At 45.5% G+C, this 18,961-nt stretch overlaps 1 protein-coding gene across 7 annotated transcripts in view; it reads right to left on the reverse strand.

Moving 5' to 3' along the window:
* The window catches only part of SMYD3 (SET and MYND domain containing 3), a 794,127-nt gene that overhangs the window by 218,020 nt on the left and 557,146 nt on the right, over window positions 1–18,961 (reverse strand). The gene's annotated exons all lie outside the window — the stretch shown is intronic.

Below are 18,961 nucleotides of genomic sequence, written 5' to 3' on the forward strand. Positions count from 1 at the left end.
GAAGGGGAAGAGGGGCAAGAGGAAGAATCATCTGTTTGGAGACCTACAGATACTTTAATAAAAAATGTAGTTATCAATCAAAATGAGTCTAGGAAAGACTAAGAAGAGTACAATTACACCCATGTGAACTTATTTTGACTTCTATAAAAAACTGAAAAAAAAAAGAAAAAAGAGATACTCAACAATTTAAAAAGCAATTAAAAATAAAAAACAAAAAAAAAATAAAAAGCAATTCAAAACAAAAGTGTGAGTTACATTTATTAAGTGTTTCTCCCCTGGTTTAGCAAGCAGGTCCTGTATTTTTCCTGTATGTCCACAGCTTCAGAGCTCCATAGCCATGTGTGGCTGTGAGCACCATGTTGGGCAGCATAGATAGAGAACAATTCTGTCACAGAAAGTTCTATTGGACAGAGCTGCTTTAAAGAAGTTAACCAAAGCATAAAATACGGTCATCAGACACCATTCATTTAAAACCAGGTGTTTAATATTCATTAAATTCTCAGTAGGTGTCAGAAACCATCCTAGGAAGTCATATCAAATTACGGCCAAATCATGGTAAGGGTGAGGGAGGGAAGACTTTTTCAAACTATAGAGATCTCCCTGGAGGTTTTTACATGCCTACCAGGGGACATTTATACAATGACCCTTATGAGAATCACTGCAAGAGTCGGCCTGTGTTACTGGTAGGAAGCTACAGATCACTGAGGTGTGCCGGGGCAGAGAATAAAGAGGACCACGGAGAGCCAGAGAAAAGAGCTCTCAAGAAGAACGTGAGGCTTTGGGTGTGCAGAAGAGGAAATGTACGTGCGTGAGTATGTCTGTGTAGCAGGGATTCATGGATCTTTAAGTATACATGTTGTGCACATGAATAATATCACAGGGTGGTTTTTAAAGCACCCTACTTTTTTTGGGGAAATTCTAAATAAGAACCTAGCTTTCTGTACATAGGACAAGGCAATGAAAGTTAATTGCTTTTAAAAAGGTAAACATAAATCTCCTTCTAAATACCTGCCCTAAGTCCATATTCATCTCCTAAAGCCTCAGTTCTCTCACCTTACTCCAAAGCAACTTCCTAGTGCCTCCGAGATAAAGCCCGTATGTTAAATCTTGACAATGATGGCTGTTTAAGGATGAAATATTCCTGTTTTACATTTCACTACCACAGGCTCAAGCCTTAGGCTCTAGGTAAATTGTCTCACTTGTTAGAATCTACAGGAGGCAGAATAACAGAGCCCCACAGATGTCCACGTCCTGGTCCCCAGACCCTGTACATATGTTTGGGTACACAGCAAAGGGAAATTAAATTGCCAACGGGATGAAGGCTGCTAGTCGCTGACCCAAAAATAGGCAGAGTGTCCTGGATTTCCCAGGTGGGCCCAGTGTAATCACAAAGGTCTTTCAGGGTGTCAGAAAGAGACAGGAGAAGAGGTCAGTGATGTGACATGAAGACCCAACCTCCCTGTTGACTTAGAAGACAGAAGAAGGGAACCAAAGACCTAAGGAGTGCAGGCGGCTTCCAAAAGCCAGCAAAGTCAAGGAAACAAATCCCCACCCTGGAGACTTTACAAAGGAAGGTAGCCCTGCCAAGACCTTCATTTTTGCCCAGTGAGACCTGTGTCAGGCTTCTGATCTTCAGAACTCTAAGATAATAAATCTGTGTTGTTTGCCAGATTTAAGCCACTGAGTTTGTGATCATCTGTTACAGCAGCAATAGAAAACTACTACAGTCTCTCACAGCCCTGCTGTTCTTCTGGCCACTGGACCTTGGCACATGCCCCTCCCTGTGGCTAAAATGAAGTCACCTGATCATTCATCTATTCCATCAGCACTTACCAAGTACCCACCTAGTGCAATGTTCCAGGCACTGAGAATAGAGCAGTAAAGGAATCATAGTGTTTACACCGAAGAGGCAGGAGGAGCATGGTATGACAGAGAACATGCACATGTAAAATACATATTTATTGGAGGGAAAAACAAGCAAGCAGGGAAGGTGGATGGGGAGTACTGGCCGCAGGGAGTTCCACTTTAGGCAGGGTGATCAGGGAAAGCCTGAAGATCTGAGAGTGGTAAAGCAGTGGGAGATAAGAATTCCAGGGAGAAGGGACAGTGAGTGCCCCAGTGCAGAGCCAGGAGCTTGCCCAATGTTCCGGAAATAGCAAGGAGGCAGGTATGGAAAGAGATCCTCAGTTGTAGTTTGTGTGCACGTCAAATCTTCTCCATTTTAGAGCTAAATATAGGTTCTCTTCTTCTTTGATCCTGTCCCTCCCAAATACCTGGCCCAGCTCACTGTACATAACAAACACCCAGTTAAACATCTGGAGGATGGATCTGGAAGATGAAAGTTGACATCTGTTTGGTCATGATCTGGATATCTCTTGTATGTATTTCCATTATTCCCCACAACGTCCTTGTAGGGCATCCATACCTCTAATCTACAAATGAGGCACAAGATAGCTCTAATGGTTAAGTAACTGCTAAAATGTCCTCTGTCCCTCACTGCCAGAGGTAAGATTCAAATCCAAGTCTGCTGGCTTCATGGCTCAAGCTCTTTGTGCTACCTTTATGTTTCATCTGGATTTGTTCTTCTCCTAGGCTTGCTTAAAAGGTGAAATAGGTCTGTGAGATAGTAACTCCAAAATATCTTCAAATCATGGTTCCTAGGATCTTCCTAATACCAGCACTTGGAAAAAAGGCAGTAAATCCTTTAATATGGATCCCACAGTGGATCTGGTCCTCTTCCACCAAGCAGGGTGAGACCAGAGGAAGACAGAATAATTTCATATGGGAATTATGCTCACAACTAAACCCCCACAATAATCTGACTGGCTGTTCTTTGGGTTGGGCCTAAGACTTTGCTACTTAACGGAGGAGCAGTCAAGCCTTGAAATTGCTTCCAAACCTCCAAAAATAATAGCTCTGAGAGCACTCTATATTGGAGCAAGACAAACTATATTCATTATCAGCTACCCATCAACTCCCTGGAGTGTTTCACTATGATGAGAGTGTACTATTCACTACACCCTTGGGCTCTCAGCTCACCTCACCTCACTCCCACCAACCTTCTTGTTCTATCCTGTAACTTCTTCTGTGACTGTTCCCACAGTGGGGTCTGTCTCCCTCTCCCCACACCAGGTAGGGACACGTTCGATTGTGTATGTTCTTACATACATATGTATACCTACATACATAGGACATACGTACATAAACAGAGAAATGACTTAGGGAAGCATAAGTTAAATCTACTTTCTCAATATGCAAATGTAAGAGTAAATTAGTGTGTTCTTTTCTACAGTCCCTGAAGGTATAAAATAGGTAAATTTACAACCTTATTTCATTATTTCTTATCTAAACATAACAAAGATACTTGCTATCATTCACAACTAAGTTATTTAGTGAAAAAAAATCCTTTTTGAACTTTAGCTCTACTATGAGCCTGGGGCTTGAATGGGTGAGTCCTGAAATTCGTTTCCAACAGGTGGAAACATTCAATGAATGAAAACATTAATTTTATGCATGCATATATACATATATTCTTTTTAAAAATCAAATGTGTATTGTTGAGTTTTTCTACAAAAATTATTTTGTAGAAAAAATAATTCAGACTACAGGCATAAGGATTGTGCTTTCTGAGGAAGTTCACTCTGGGAAATGATGAAGAGAAGTAAGGACCTGTCAGTTCCAGCACCAATAGCACCCCTGCCCCGACCAGCTGTATATGTCCAAGGCAAGCCTTCCTTTTCCTGTCCCACAGCCCCCTCGCCAGGAAAAACAGCAACTGGTCTAGGTGACCTCCACCATTCCTTCCGCATGACCATTCTAGAGGCAGAAGTAGTGCAGAGCCAGGTTAGCTCTGCCTCTGGTGACCACTCTCTTGCATAGCTTGATAAAAGTCCTTAAGGAGCTTGGCTTCGTTTTAAACAGTAAAAACATGGCAGCTGTCCATTTGAGGCAGAGCTATGTCAGCTGCTCTCAGGATTTAGTAAGAACGAGTCTCTGGAGTTGCTCCCTTCTCTCTCTCTCTCTGACCTCTTAAGTTCCTCTACTCACAGCCTCCCCACCCCACCGGCCCAGGGGCCAGGTGCAAATCATTCCCCACAATTCAAGAGTCAGTTCCCTTGATACTTGGTTCCTTCTTACCCCCATTCTGTCCTCTCAGAGCATACCCCAAATCTGGCAAACCCCAGGCTCCATTTTACAGCCCCTGCACCTAATCTTCCAACTAGAATCCTTCCCCTTGGATTCTAGGAGGAGCTGGACTGCAGGTTCTGCTCTTCCCTTGGGTCTATTCACTTTTTTGGTCTTCTTCCCATTTGTCCCTTTAGGACCGGCCTTGAATGTCCTCCAACAGGTCATCTTGTCTCATTCTGCCTTCCTGAGCCACTGCAGCCACTCTGCAGACCTCTCTTAGCACCAAGCTGTCCTTAATGGTTGGCTTTACTGTGTCCCCAGCAAGCCTCAGAATTTTTAAAGAGACCATGATCCGATCATCTCTGTATCCCCAGGGCCAGCATGGTCAGTTATCTGGTACATGTTTGGTGACAAACGAAAGAAGAGAGGGGAGTGATCTACGATCCACAAGTAATAGTATTAAAAGAATAAAACACCTTGACTCTACAACAATAGGAAAGAGAATCGCAACCAAGGAAACACAAAGTTGTTTGTGTCACAAAATACTTGTAGCTCGACTTGTTTCTACTACTTCTATATCACGATTATGTGGGAAAAGGCTGTTTCCTCTGTAGCTGCCCATATTGCCTAAATGCCCAGGAAGGGGTCTAGAACATAAATGTGAACTCTTCCCCCTATCATCAGAAATCCCATGCTAGCTCAGGACCCCTGTTCTCTGACAACAGCATCACAGCAGTTTTGGGGGGCACTGGGTTGACTCTCCTGGCTTCCACCCCTAACATCATCCTGAGCCTCCTGTTGCTCTGTTGGCCGAGAGGTCTCTGTCCTCATCTGACCCTGGGTGGATCAGTGAGGCCACTTAGGTTCCCTGACACAGCTGCTAAATCAATACCCTTTTGGCCTTCCCTTAGCTGTAAAAAAAATTAGGTGCCAGATGATCTGAGATAATCTCACCATGACATCAAAGGGTGCCACTCAACACAATCACGTTGAACCGGCCAAGCGCTTCCACTGAGTTTCAGAGGGGAAGCATACCTGTCAGGTGCCGGTGGTGGATGAGAAATCTGAGTTTAACAGGATAAGGTTCGGACCCAGCAAGGCTGTCTACCCTTGGGAAAGACCATGGGCTCTACCAGGCTTAAACCTCATATGCAGCTGTCCGGATCTCCTTTGTCTCTGAAACACTTCAACAGATGTGTTCACTCGGCTCATGAGTGCTGATGCTGAAACTCTTGCACTGAGCTAATTTCAGATGGTTCATATTAAAAGAAAAAGGAGAAAGGCAATCTGCTTTCCAGTACTTCCTGTTATCCAATCCTCCTGCAACGTCTAATTAGATTGGATTGGATGGAGAGGAGAATAGGATGGGAAATAAAATTACTGGATACTTAGAAACTTTTCCAGTAATTCAATAATTCTAGAGTCTCAAAAGAAGATGAGGTTTTTCGTGTTTTGTTTTTAAAGTAGAGTGAGGTTCAAATACAGTGTCTGCACTTAAGAGAGAGATTCAAAATCAGGAGGGGAATAAGCACTGCAGTGTCCTGGTCTGTGGAGGATGTACTGGGAACTAAACAGATTAATATACGACATCACTCAAAACCTTTATGATTCATAGGAAACATCTCTGCTGGAACCAATTCCTCCTTTGGCAAAAACAACTGAAAGCAATTCAGATTTAACTTGAGGGGGAAAGTGGCTCTTTCATAAAGTGGAAAAATAGTGGTTAAAAATAGAGCATCCACTCTTCCATCAAGCGCAAACCAGTCAATGGGCATTATGGGTTCAGGAAAGAAAGTAAAGGAAGGAATGTTCACCACTTGAAGCATGTTCAGTGTGCTGCATGTTCTAATTAGCAATTAACAAGCAACTGTACACAATAATTAGAACTTAGTGAGAGGAACATTAGTTTTAGAGTCATGAACTGTAGATCTGAGTCCCTACTCCAGAGCTGCGTGACCTCAGCAAGATGGTTCTCCTTCCTGGAGCTAACTAAGCTTCTTCAGCACTAATAATTCTCCGAGTATCTTCTTTTTTTTTTAATTTTTATTTATTTATGATAGGCACACAGTGAGAGAGAGAGAGGGAGAAGCAGGCTCCATGCACCAGGAGCCCGAATTGGGACTCGATCCCGGATCCCCAGGATCGCGCCCTGGGCCAAAGGCAGGCGCCAAACCGCTGCGCCACCCAGGGATCCCCTCCAAGTATCTTCTATCCCTTCCTTTTGCACCCTCTAGAAGCACTAATGTGACAAATGGCACCCTGGTCTGACTTTTTAATTCCCATCCTAGCAGGTGAGTGTCCCTGGGGGTCTGACTGGAGTCTGCTTTGTTTGGTGGGAGAGAGAAGAACAGTCTTCTTTTTTTTTTTTTTAATAAAAGATTTATTTTTTTTAAGAGAGGGAAAGAGAGTACAAGCAGGAGGAGGAGCAGGGAGAGGAGAGGGAGACAAGCAGACTCCCCACTAAGTGTGGAGCTGGACACAGGGTTCGATTCCAGGACCATGAGATCATGAGCATTTGGTTGGATGCTCAACAAACTGAGCCACTCAGGCGCCCCAAGAATGATCTTAATATAACAGAGGATACTAATCAAGAACCAATTCTTCCGCGCCCTCACATCGCTGCATGTTCCGTTTGTTCCCTCTCCCTGGAAGCTTCTTGCTTAACTGAGTCATCCACATAAGCGTCCCCCATCTACCAAGAGTGGGCCAAACGGCCTCTGACTTCCATAGGCACAATGCTCTGTGCATTCCCACTGAATTCCATGATGGTTATGGCAATGGGAATAAGCTGATACAGGTGCACAGGATGTCATCCAGGTGCTGTTAGCAGTCCCCAGAAATAAAATTGCCTAACAAAGGTTATTTTCTTCATTTACTTCATAGAACGGTGAGATCTGTGTCTACAGGCAGGATGCAACAGAGTTCGAAACCCAGTGTCCTCACCAGAGCCGGGAGCCCCAGCCACCAGCCCTTCACACCCTCCCCCTGTGCTGGCTGAGCCCAGGGCAAGTGTCCTCTTGTCATGCTGGCCAGCCTTCTCCAATCAGTGGGTCCCACCACTGCCTTGGATCCTGAGGAGCATCTGGGCAACAGAGGACACTAAGCCCAGCCCACATAAATGTCAGTGTTGAGGGGGTTTCGCAGGACACCCGAGCCTCTTGCAGAGAAGTTCCACTGAACTCTCATTTCCCTTCATGTTTCCCCCATAGCTGGCAGCAGCAGCTAGCACCCTTTTAACTTTGTTTCCTGGATGGAAACGGGACTCAATTGCAGCCACAGATTTCCGCAAGACCGACCACACAGTGAAACCAATTGCAGGTTCAAGGTCAAATCTCCAGGTACCCAGAACTGCCAGAAAGGGAATGTCCCCTTCACCACTTCTAGGAGTGACAACAGCCTTGCGACAGTGAAGTTAGAACATCTAGAACCACTAACAGCCTTTTCCAGCTGCCATGTCAACAACTGCCTTCTGTCTGTTCTGGGTTTTCTTATCCCAGGGACTAAAACTCATTCTCAGAGATATAAGCTCCCTTGCTTATAAAATCAGGTCAACTGAGGGGAAATTAAAAAATAGTTGATATTCACAAACGTGGGACAATCTGCGAGCCCACCTGTGTCAGTGGTGTTTGCTGAAAATCTGCCTTTAGTGCAACATTTTGTGGAAAACTAGCACTGACCTATACTGGCAGTTAAACATTACACAAAGACATTTAGGAAGGAGACACTTCCTTGCACCCTCCTCCCAACTGGAAAGATGTGGTCCTCAGAGGACATAATAGGGATTACATGAAGCAGAAGGTTATAGGCTCAGCTTGCAAAAGCACATTTAAGCAAAATCTTTTCACATTTGTACAGAGATGATCAAATGGATGGCTGTAGACCTGCAAATTCCTGATAGGGGAGGGGCCTGCCAGCCTCAGGTAAGCACTACAAGGTAGGAGGTTTGAGGCAAAGGGGAAAAAAGTGCCTTGATTTTACAGGAAAAATTATTCTAATAGCAACAGTGATTAAGATAAAACGTACCCTCAAATTTCAGGGCTGGCTTTTTTTTAAGATTTGTTCTTTTTATTTTTTTATTAAGATTTTATATAAGATTTTATATATTCACTTGAGAGAGCAGGAGGGGGCGGGCGGGGGGAAGGGCAGTGGGAGAGAGAATCTCAAGCAGAGACGCTGAGTCAAGTGCAGAACCAGCCTCTGGGCTGGATCCCATGACTGTGAGATCATGACCAGAGCCCAAACCAAGAGGTGGCCGCTCAGCTGATTGAGCCACCCAAGCACCCCTGGGTGGGTTTTGATTTAACAGAGACGGGAGCCATAGCTCTCATCGCCTCCAATCTGCCATGCCTCCATCCCTTATATTTCCTTGTTCGGGGACAGCTGCAAACAGGAAAACGCTTTCCACTGCAGCAGAACAGATTCCCAAAGGTTAGGCTAACCTGGACATGGTTTCTCCAGAGACATTTGAAAATAGGATGAACAACAGCATGATTTGGGCTCGGTGCTCCTGGCATATAGGAGCGTGTGACAGGCAGCACCAGGATAATGGAAATCAGGAGGCTGAAGCCCCCCAATCCTGGCTTTGCCGCTGGCCGCCAGGAAACTCAAGGCTGACAACATCTCCTGGCTCATCCTGGCTCAGCCTCCCCAGGTGAGCACCTGATAACCGTTACCATGGAGACAGAAACTAATCATTCCACTTCATTAGTCACCTACGTATATCCGGTGTCTGATGTGCCTGAGGAGAGACCTGAAATTTGGAAGAGGAGACACTTTGGAATTTGTGTTTGTGCGACAAATTGCAAATACCTTCATTCTCCCTCTTTTTTCCTTCATTCCATCTTAAGCTGAGGTTTTTCAGGCAGGAAATGCTGTAGTCAGAGCACGGGGAGTACACAGAGGGCCGAACCATGGCCACACCTCACCCAGTAGTGCTCCCTGCCAACCCGAGGATCGGACAATGATTATTTAATTTCCATGTTCCCTCCAACATTTGCATGTATGCTGATTATAGTGGGCAACATTCCAAACTCACACAGAACATGGTGTTTGCTGATCTGCTAAAGTGAGCACATCAGATTATTTGATCTGTGGTCCCAAACCAAGGAAGTGGTTTAGTTGGGGTCCACACTAATGATTTCAGATAATAAGTCCTGGACACAGGTCTGTCTATGCTGTTTTAGAAGGCGATCATAAGGGTAACCAAAGGAAAGTATTTAATGTCTTTAACATCAGTTAATGTGATTTCCAATAGACTCCTCTACTCTTCAGAGCTGGCTTGCACAAATTCGCTGGTTTGTACTATCACCTTGTAAGGCAGCTCTGAAATCATCAGACCACATATCAAACAAGCATAAAGTTCAAAAGAAGTATGGTCCAGTTTGAGGGGAAGAACTATCTGTAGTATCTCAGTTGTGTTTTCAAAAGGAAAGAGCTCAGAATTGCATTTGTCTCTCAGTGGAGAAAAGCCAATGTACTTCCAATCATTCAAAATACTTCTGCAGTTGTGAATCAGTCCGTGCAGAGTTCTGTTCCTGGAAGCTCGGGGGTGGGTCACTGCAGAGGGCAATCACTCATGGGCTGAGGGCCTGGCAGGGAAAGCACTCCTCCTGAGGTCTAGGGGTGCTGGGGGGAGAAGAAAGGACATGACCAGATTCCATGGTTCAGCTCTTTTTCTGCCCCACCTCACGCCTATCAGAGACCCTGCACAAAATTACCGGGACTCAGATGCTTTTCCTGGCAATTCTGCATCCAATGGAAACGAAATGCTGGCTGAATACATGGGGAGCTTTCATGCTGGCGCCTCACCAACAGAAAGCACATGTCTGCATTTTATATTCCAGTAAACTCCAATCTGGCCCTTGGCCAGGGGACCTCTTTATAATGTCAAAGATAAAAGCACTGGCCATGTTTGGCACCCTGCCCTCACCTCCATTCTCTTGTAACCATCTCTTAAACCAGGCATGCATTACTGTTCACAGGCCTTCCAGACAAAAGTCTAGTGGAGCTTCATAAACATTACCAGATGCCGATCCGAGATGCCCCCACTGCACAGGAAGAGAAAGAGGTACAGAGAAGGGCCCATGATTTTGCAGAGGGCAGCTGGGAATCACAGGGAGACGTGGAAATATATGCTCTAGTATATACCCCACATATCCCTGATCCTGAGGAGCTGCTCACTGAGCTGCCTGAGTCACAGGCACCTTTCATGAGGTCCTGGCAGGCTGGATCTCAAATCTGCTCCAGACAGTATAGGTATAGATATAATCTGCGTATTGATGCTTGATAAGGTCCTTATCTAATCTCAATGTCCAAAACAGCATTCTGGGTATACGAGGCTCTCTCTTCTCATACCCCTTACCCCAGGGAATGCTATGATGCCAGCCACGGAGAGTTTATGAAATCATTAGCTCTTAATCAAGTTTTATTTTCTTTCTGAGTCATACTTTGTGGGTCAAAAGTATATAACCCAGCTGTTTTCCTTTAACATTTTTAAAAAGGATTTTATTTAGTTGAGAGAGAAAGAGAGGGAGCACAAGTAGGGGGAGGGGCAGAGGGAGAGGGAGAAGTGGACTCCTCGCTGAGCAGGGAGCCCCATCCCAGGACTCTGAGATCATGACCTGAGCCAAAGGTGGATGCTTCACCCACTGCTTCACCAGGCACCTCTTCCTTTAACATTTCTGTTTCTTTAACCTTCTAGATTCTGTGAGAGTAAGATTCTAACAGGAGCAAATGCTTATCATCAATTAGAATAGGCAGGGATTTCTTTTCTGGAAGTAACCAAGTATGAAAAGCCCTCCTGTTCCATGCAAGAGTAGATAAAACTTCATTCAGAGAGTTTAATGTAGGGGGAAACCTGTTTTTTTTTGTCACCAAGTGGGAGCTGACCTAAGCTGAACCAAAAGCTGTAGCTTTTTTTTTGTACAGCTCAGAGGCTTTAATTTGCTCTAGGGTGCTAGAGTGTGCTGACCTGCTGCCCACACTGCCAAGAACACACCCACATGTCGCCCCATCCTCAGCGGGAATGTCCCTCCATGCTCTATGGGATACTGCGGTCTCTGACTTCCCTCTAAACTCAGACCTGTTAATTCCTGTAGCTTTGGTTCTTTTCCTGGCTGTTAGGGTGTGATGCAGTGGGTCTATTTTACAATCACCTGGAGAACGCTCAAGAACACAGGGCCCCAGATCCCACAGAGGCAAACTGACAGCAGCAGCTGTCAGTTTGGGGTGGGGGGGTGGGCAGGTATCTGTGTCTTTCACAAGCTTGCCACGTTATTCTGATGCACAGTCAGGAACAAGGACCAGCAGCCCATTGTGTGCTGCCTCCCCCACCACCTCTAATCTCTGTTATTACACTGTCACTTTTTGTGTCAACATCGTGGAGATCTGCCACAAGTACTTGACGGTTCAGGCTTTTCCCCCGTCTCTTCAATCTACAATTGCATCTCTCATGCTCTCTGCATTTGCTTGTATTCGTTTATTCCCATAAGACACAAAAGGCGATCGAGTTCAGGACACTAGTGGTAATACATTGAGACTATCTTTAGTCCAATATGAAATAACATATCCCACATATGTGCCAGGACTAGGTATCAGAACTACAAAGATGCAGATGAGATGCGGCCTGGCCTCGATGTGCTTATAGTCCAGTGGGTGAAAGAGCCACATACACATGTCAGTCTGGATGTTGCATGTGACAAAAGAAGAGCCCCGGGGCTCTGGGAGCACAGGGCAGCATCCTTTACCCAGCTAGGGCTCAGCGAAGTGTCCCCAGGAGGGCGATGCACGAGTTCCATCAGAAAGGCTCCGGAATATAGCCAAGAGTCGAAGAGCAGGAGGAGAGTGGGTCATAAGATGGCAGGGGGAGGAGACAAGTGGGGCAGGGTGGTGATGCGAAAGGTGGGTGGTGCACCTCAGTCCTCTACGGCCCTACTGGGTTTGCAGCTACTGATGTCTGGAGTTAAACACTTTGAGTGGGGGGGTGCCCAATGGGGGTCTACATCAGAATGCCCCCAGACCTAAAAACAAAATGCTGGGTCAGACCAATCATAGAGGGACAGGGAGGAAAGCACGGGTCTGGAGATGAGGTTGAAGGGCAGGGCAGAGGCCCCAAGAAAGGGCAAACTTGATTCTGTGTGAGCAGCAGAGACGTGGAAGGATCTCAGGTAGAATTGGTGATGGCTCCAGATGGAGTGGCCTGCAGAGGACACACCTGCTAAGCACTGGGCTCCGTGACTGAGGGCATGACGAGGGCTGCAGGGAGATCAGGGTGTACACTCCTGGAACCTGACGATGAGGTGCCTGCATCCCTGGTTGTGCTGCCCTGTAGCGAGCAGGAAATAAGAAACCAGAGCCAGAATATGAGCAAGGGTGAGAAGCAGACTCTGAAGTCAGTGATGAGAGGCAGAACCTGAAGACGTAGGATACAGAGCATCACTCACCCCAAGAGAGTGCCATCAGCCGAGGAGCTCAGCTGGAGGAGAGGAGGGCACAGAAGCTACGGTGGGGGTACCCCAAGAGGGAGGGTACAAGGGATCCATGGCAGGTACTGAACAGAGGACCCATTGGGGGAGGGCCTTAGGGAAGCCATCAGACCGGGCATCGAGGCTCACTGGCATCAGAGGGAGACAGTCTCAGAGGCAAAGATGGGAAGCTGTCAGCAGTGGCAGTGACGAGAAGAGAGAATACGGAGACGTTACATGCACAGAAAACTCTTTCAAGGGTTTTCATGAATCGAAGGAAACAGTGGGTAGAAGCAAAACCAGCTGTTTTTAGTAACAGGAGAGAGTGTGTTTGTGCCACAGGAAAGGAGCCTGCACAGAGGGAGAGGTCAATCGTGGCTGGAGAAGCTGGGCCCCAAGCGGCAGGCTGGGGTTAGGGGCCCTACTGGCCGCAGACACTGGGCTCCAGCAAGCGGGTGCATCTGCTCTGTAGTAGGTTGACATGGATGCGTGCAGGTGCTGCTGTGCGTGGAGGTGTTGGGGCAAGAAGTTGAAGGACAATATGCCTGCCGGGCTTATTATTTCTGTACCTACCAAAATCAGGAAGGTGCAGCAGCAGTGAAAGCTGGATATGCCGGAGGGGAAGAATATGGGGGCCACCTGAGGATGTGCAGGACAACTCGGCATGGTGGCAGGCCAGCTGAGGGGAAGGCTCAATACAGCCCCTCCTAAGGGACCTGCGATTCTCAGGGGGCATTGACCCACATTACAGGAGCCAGAGCAGCAGGAGCACCCTGCTGAGTTCATCCCTGGTTGGGCAACAGGGGTGCAGGGAGGGCGGAAAAGAGGGAGCTGAAGCAAACGTGGGGTTGGCCAGAGAAGTGGGGGAAACCGGGCCAAGGAGCAAATCACCTTTCTTTTCTCCAACTACAATTCAGCCTAGGAAACCAGCACATGTTTGTTTAACCTCCCAGAAGCCTGCCTTTGTTTGTTGGTCCCATGACGCCAATGACAGATTTTAGAACTGCTTGTCCATCTCTCTGCTCCTGCTTCTAATGCATTTTTTGTTTTGATTTTGTAACAGAGCAGCTGCAGTTTTGATAAGGAGGGCACAGTCATCATCAATCCATTTTGAGTTTCGGCAAGGGTGGAAGAACAAGATCTGAGAACACTGATGGTAAATAGCTGTTAAGCCTTCCCGGCAGGAGGCAAGACTAGAGGACCTAGCTCATAGGGCTGGTATTGGGACCAAATGGGAGAGTGTGTATAAAGTTCTCAGCACAGTAGCCAGCTCACAGTGACTGTGAAACACATGAGCTGTCCAGTCACAGAAGGTGAGGCCAAGAGCAGACAGCACAAAGGACATTCACAAAAGAGAAGCAGTAATCTCTCAGAATAGTGTGAGGAGGCTTAGGAAATATATTCCAGTGCTCCCTAAGCAAGGAAGCAAGCACGGAAGAGATGCATTTACTGCTTGGGGGAAGTGGTGAATGATCAACAGATAACAGAAAGAACAGAGACACACTTGATTCTTAGTGTTTTTTTTTCCCCTTTCCCTTCTCCCCAAATTATTCAAAAATAGGACAGAGTCGAGCACAGTATTTTAGCAAAACCCACATGTTTAATTCCAGATAAACTATACCCCAGGATAGCCTAAGAACTTTGTCATGAAACCACTATTATTCCTCTGTGCAGAAGTGGTAGAAAGGAAGTGAGAGTAGAAACCCTGAGTGGTAGCAAAGAGAGTCCCAAGAAAACAGCAAAAATGGAAGTCTGCATAATGGCAGCTGTTAGTCAGTCAACTGCCTGTCTCTGGCTAAAGCTTGCTGTGGCTTAAAAAAATACAAGGTATCCACTAGAGACAGCATAGCAGCGTCAAGAACAAATCTCGGCAATATGAGCTCATTTTTTCATAAAGACTATGTAGATCTACAGTTAACAGCAGTGTATTGTATACTTAAATAATCACTAAAGGGCACCTGGGTGGCTCAGTCAAGTAAACATGTGACTTTGACTCAGGTCATGATCTCAGGGTCCAGGGATCAGGCCCCACATAGGGAACCCTGTTCAGGAGGGAGCCTGCTTCTCCCTCTCCATCTCTCTCCCCTGCTCATGATCTCTCTCTCAAATAAATAAAATCTTTATAAAAATATTCGCTAAGAAAGTAGAGCTTACAAGACCTTTTAATGACAAGATCTTAAGTGTTCTGGTCACAAAGAAATAAAGTAATAAAGACAGTAGAAGAAAACTTCTGGATATGATGGATATATTTATAGCACAGATTTTGCTAATGGTGGCCAGGGTGTGTACTTACCTTCAAACTCATCACGTTGTATACATTAAATGTGTACAGCTCCTTGTATGCCTGTCATATCTCAATCAAGTGGTTTAGAAACATGCAGTCTGGTTTGGGTGGAAGATCATGTATCAATCTGGGGCTGACCCAACACCCAGCCTATCCCAGGACAGACTGAGCTCAATCAGGGTCCACCGCCTGGTAGGAAACCATATCCTTTTTCTACAGGCGGGGCTAAGTTTCAGAGGGCTGGCCTGCTGCAGGGTAAGCACCATCACCACTTATTAAAGGGTCATTGTACTAATTATTTTAATGGTTTTACCTCACTGAATCATTTCAACAGAGATAGAAAGTAAAAACCATTCCAGTCCCTCATTTATAGATGAAAAGACTACAGCCGATAAAGATGAAAGAACATCCTCAGGTTCAAGTAGCTAGACAGTGGGGGTGACCTATTCCAGTCCCTGGCTGTGTAATCTGAAAGCCACCATAAACACTTGAGCACTAGAAGACTGGAATAAGGAACCGATTTATTCTTCACTACTCCATGGGACAGAAGGAAGAGGCTCATGTAAGTTAAAAGAGGCAGTTTTTAGTTCATGAGACTAACTTTGCGATCGCAGCTGCCGGAGAGGGGAATGGTCTACTCCAAGAGAGTGTACTGAGATCTCCACGAAGATGTTCACATGGAGTGGGGACACCCAACTGGAAGAGACTGGAGAGGAGGGTCCTGCTCTGGCTGGTGTGATCTCTCTGGGCCCCTATGAGACACATAGATATCTGACAAGAGAATGGCAGTAATACTTATGCTCCTGACCAGATCAGGAAACTCACAAATTGAGGTACCCCATCAAGCCCGTGTAACTGAAGTCTAGTCTCAAAAATGCTGGAAAAAGTGTGCTTTCCTGGAGAGAAAGAAATGCTGGGAGCATGAATCTTCTGAGATGACAATGGGGACTATACATCCTGTCTTTGCACGGGGTGGTTTACATGGGGGTTTGTAAGTCTTGGTGTCAGGGGTTGGGGTACGTAATGTCTGCACCTGGAAAGAGTTGGAGAAGACAAGAACATTCCTTCCTGATGGCCCACTCTTGGAACTATTACAAAATTGCTTCTGGACAAAAGTCATTTTCAAGCTTCAAGTAATACAGTTACTTGGTAGCTATACATCCTATAGAGCTTAACTGGAGGCTGGGCAAAAGCAGTATTTCTCTAACTATCCACTTACACAACACAAATTCATGAAGCAGTGTCATCATTATGGAAGCACTGTGTGTTTGAGCTGGAATGGAGACAAGGAGGGAAGAGAATTCAACAAAGAAAGACACTTGCTTTCTAAAAGGTGGTCAAGGATGTCTCTCCAAGGATGTGATAAAGAGCTGAGAGGCACAAAGCTATAAGAAGACTGTTCCAGGCGAGGGAAGCCAAGTGCAAGGACCCCAGGGCAGGCAAGAGCTTGGCCTGTCCCAACCACGAGACTGAACCAAGGCTGGGAAGGTGAGCAGGAGCCAGGCCACACAGGGCCCGTCAGCCTGGTTGGTGAAGCTGGATCTCCTCTTACAAGTGAGTGGGACACTGTGGACAAGGTTCCTCCTGGAAACACCCTTCTGGCTTCTGTGCAAAAATGAAGCTCCAGAGTATCAGGGTAGAAACAGACCACTTAGGATGTGCTTGCAGCAGCCCAGACAGGAGAGAATGGTTTGAAGACAGGCCTGTGGAATTACAGCTGTTGCTGGAAGGAGAAAAAGAGAGACAATGGTCTGGTGTCCATCATGAGGTCTTGACTTACCTCATTTGGGCTGGCGTGCAGGTCAGCCAACACTGGTTTGGTCTACTAACCCAGACCCTGCTGCTACCCCTGTCTGCCCAGGGCTGTCGACAACAAAATTCCCTGGGTAGCTTCTATATTCTTAACTCTAAGCCATCAAACCTTTTCTTTCATCTGAAAGGGAGCACATCCAGAGCTTGAAGTTACCACAATAAGGCAAAAATGAATTTATAATTTTGGGTGATGGTTCTAAACCCATTTTCAACCGTAAGTCGGGGAGGGGGTGATGTGGCAATGAAAAAGAGAACCAAGTTTGGAAAATCGCCATGAAGTGTCTGAGTCAACAACTTAAGGACTTTAAATAAATAAATAAGTGTACTTGGGTACCCCTGGGTCCCAGTTCTTATTCAGTTATACATCTGTTCGGCAATGGAATGAGGAAGTTAATTACTTTTCTATGACATGTATGTATTTTGTGAGACACCACATTGCACCAGTTAATAATGATCTACCTTCTGTTGACACAAAATGTTTAAATTAATAAAAATCCAAATGATACATCTCATAGCAAAGTGTACTTAATTGAAAGGCTGGATGGCAGGAGTAGTAATTTTCATGGGTAAAAATTATTGAGATGTGCTTATGGTAGCATGAAAAGCTCAATTAATAAAGGGACTTATGTAGGCAAACTGCTTTCAGGAATGCATACTTTACAGAAAGGGTAGGCTGTGCTTCTCTAATCGTTAATACAGCAGCACCATGATTGTCAGAGAAAGAAACTGAGCTGATATCCAGTAATTGCCCATAATTGACAATATTAGTGATTTTACACTTAAACTTGTCTGTTCAATCTTTAGGGTCTGAAATGACAAATGCAGAAAGGGTATAAACAATCCTTGAAGCTCTGCTATTAATATTAAAAATCTGTCTGCTCTCTACCGACTGTACCCTTGGTAACTTGATACTAAACCAACAGCATTATAAAAACAGTTTATTTTGTCCCGAATGACATAGTGGTATTAGATTTCCTCGGAAAAAATCCAGATAACATCTCAAGTAGGCTCCCAGGACCAAGATTGAGGGGCACACTCTAAATAAACCTGACAGGAGTGTCTTATGTAAGCCTTGAAAACCCTGAAAGGAAAGTCTGAAGCCCAAGACACCCTGTAATGATTTTGCTCCTTTCCACTGATTTGGGGGCAAAGAAGAGGCTAGTCCACCACCTTTCTTCCATTTTTAAACTCTTCCCTCACTTCTCTCTTTGCTTCCCCTCTCTTGCTTAAAAACCAGAACAGAACTGGGGCACCTGGGTGTCTCAGTCGGCTGAGTGTCCAACTCTTGATTTCAGCTCAGGTTGCGATCTCTGGGTTGTGAGATGGAGCCCCACGACCCACTCTGCGCTCAGCGGGGAGTCTGCTGCAGATTCTCTGCTTCTGCTTCTCCCCTCACTGTTCCTGCCTGTGTGCTCTTGCTCCTGAGCCCACCAGGTGCTCCAATAGGGTCTTTGTTTAGGTCTTTGAGTGATAGCAGGTACTCAGCAAATACCTGCTGGTTGTCTGTCATGGGAATATGCAGGTAAAGGTGAAAATGGCCCAAGCTCAGAGTGGGCAGTTTAAAAAAAAAAAAAAAAAAAAAACTAATTCTTTTTTTTTTTTTTTTGGGTGGCAAAATGTGTGATTCTTATTTTTATTTATTTTTTTAAGATTTTTATTTTTAAGTAATCTCTATACCTGACATGGGGCTCAAACTTACAATTCTGAGATCAAGAGTCACATGTTCTACTGACTGAGACAGCCAGGCACCCCAAAAATGTATGTTTTAATAAAATATAGCAATCCCCAAATATCTAACTTATCCAGGGATTTATCCAAGTCAAAGGATTCCGGAACTTGATGACTGGAAAGCTCCTAGGGAAATTTGAAAGATCAGACAAATGGGAAAGACTGTTCTTTAGAAGACGCACATGGAGAAAATGCTACCATGTCTTTAAAAAACAAACAAACAAACAAACAAACAAACAAACAAACAAACAAATGTTCAGAAGATCAGGAATTCCAATCCAAAAACCTGCAGTTAAAGTATGTTTCCCCAAGATCAGCAAGGACTGAGCACCTGAGGCCACCCTGCCTGGGCGTAGAGCCTTCCTTTTCTCTCAAAGGCTGAAGAGTTTCTGTTCCCTTCCTTTCCTTAGGAGTCTTGACGTTGCTTCTCTGTGCACACCAGGCCTTCTCTTTAGCCTTTTTTAAGTTATGGGGCTGTTGGACAGAGTGAATGCAACTGCAGAAAAAAGCCTGTGGACATTGCTCGGGTCTTTTGCTGAGCTAAAAG

The sequence above is a fragment of the Canis lupus genome, chromosome 7 (assembly GCF_003254725.2).
Source record: "Canis lupus dingo isolate Sandy chromosome 7, ASM325472v2, whole genome shotgun sequence".
NCBI classification, from domain to species: domain Eukaryota; kingdom Metazoa; phylum Chordata; class Mammalia; order Carnivora; family Canidae; genus Canis; species Canis lupus.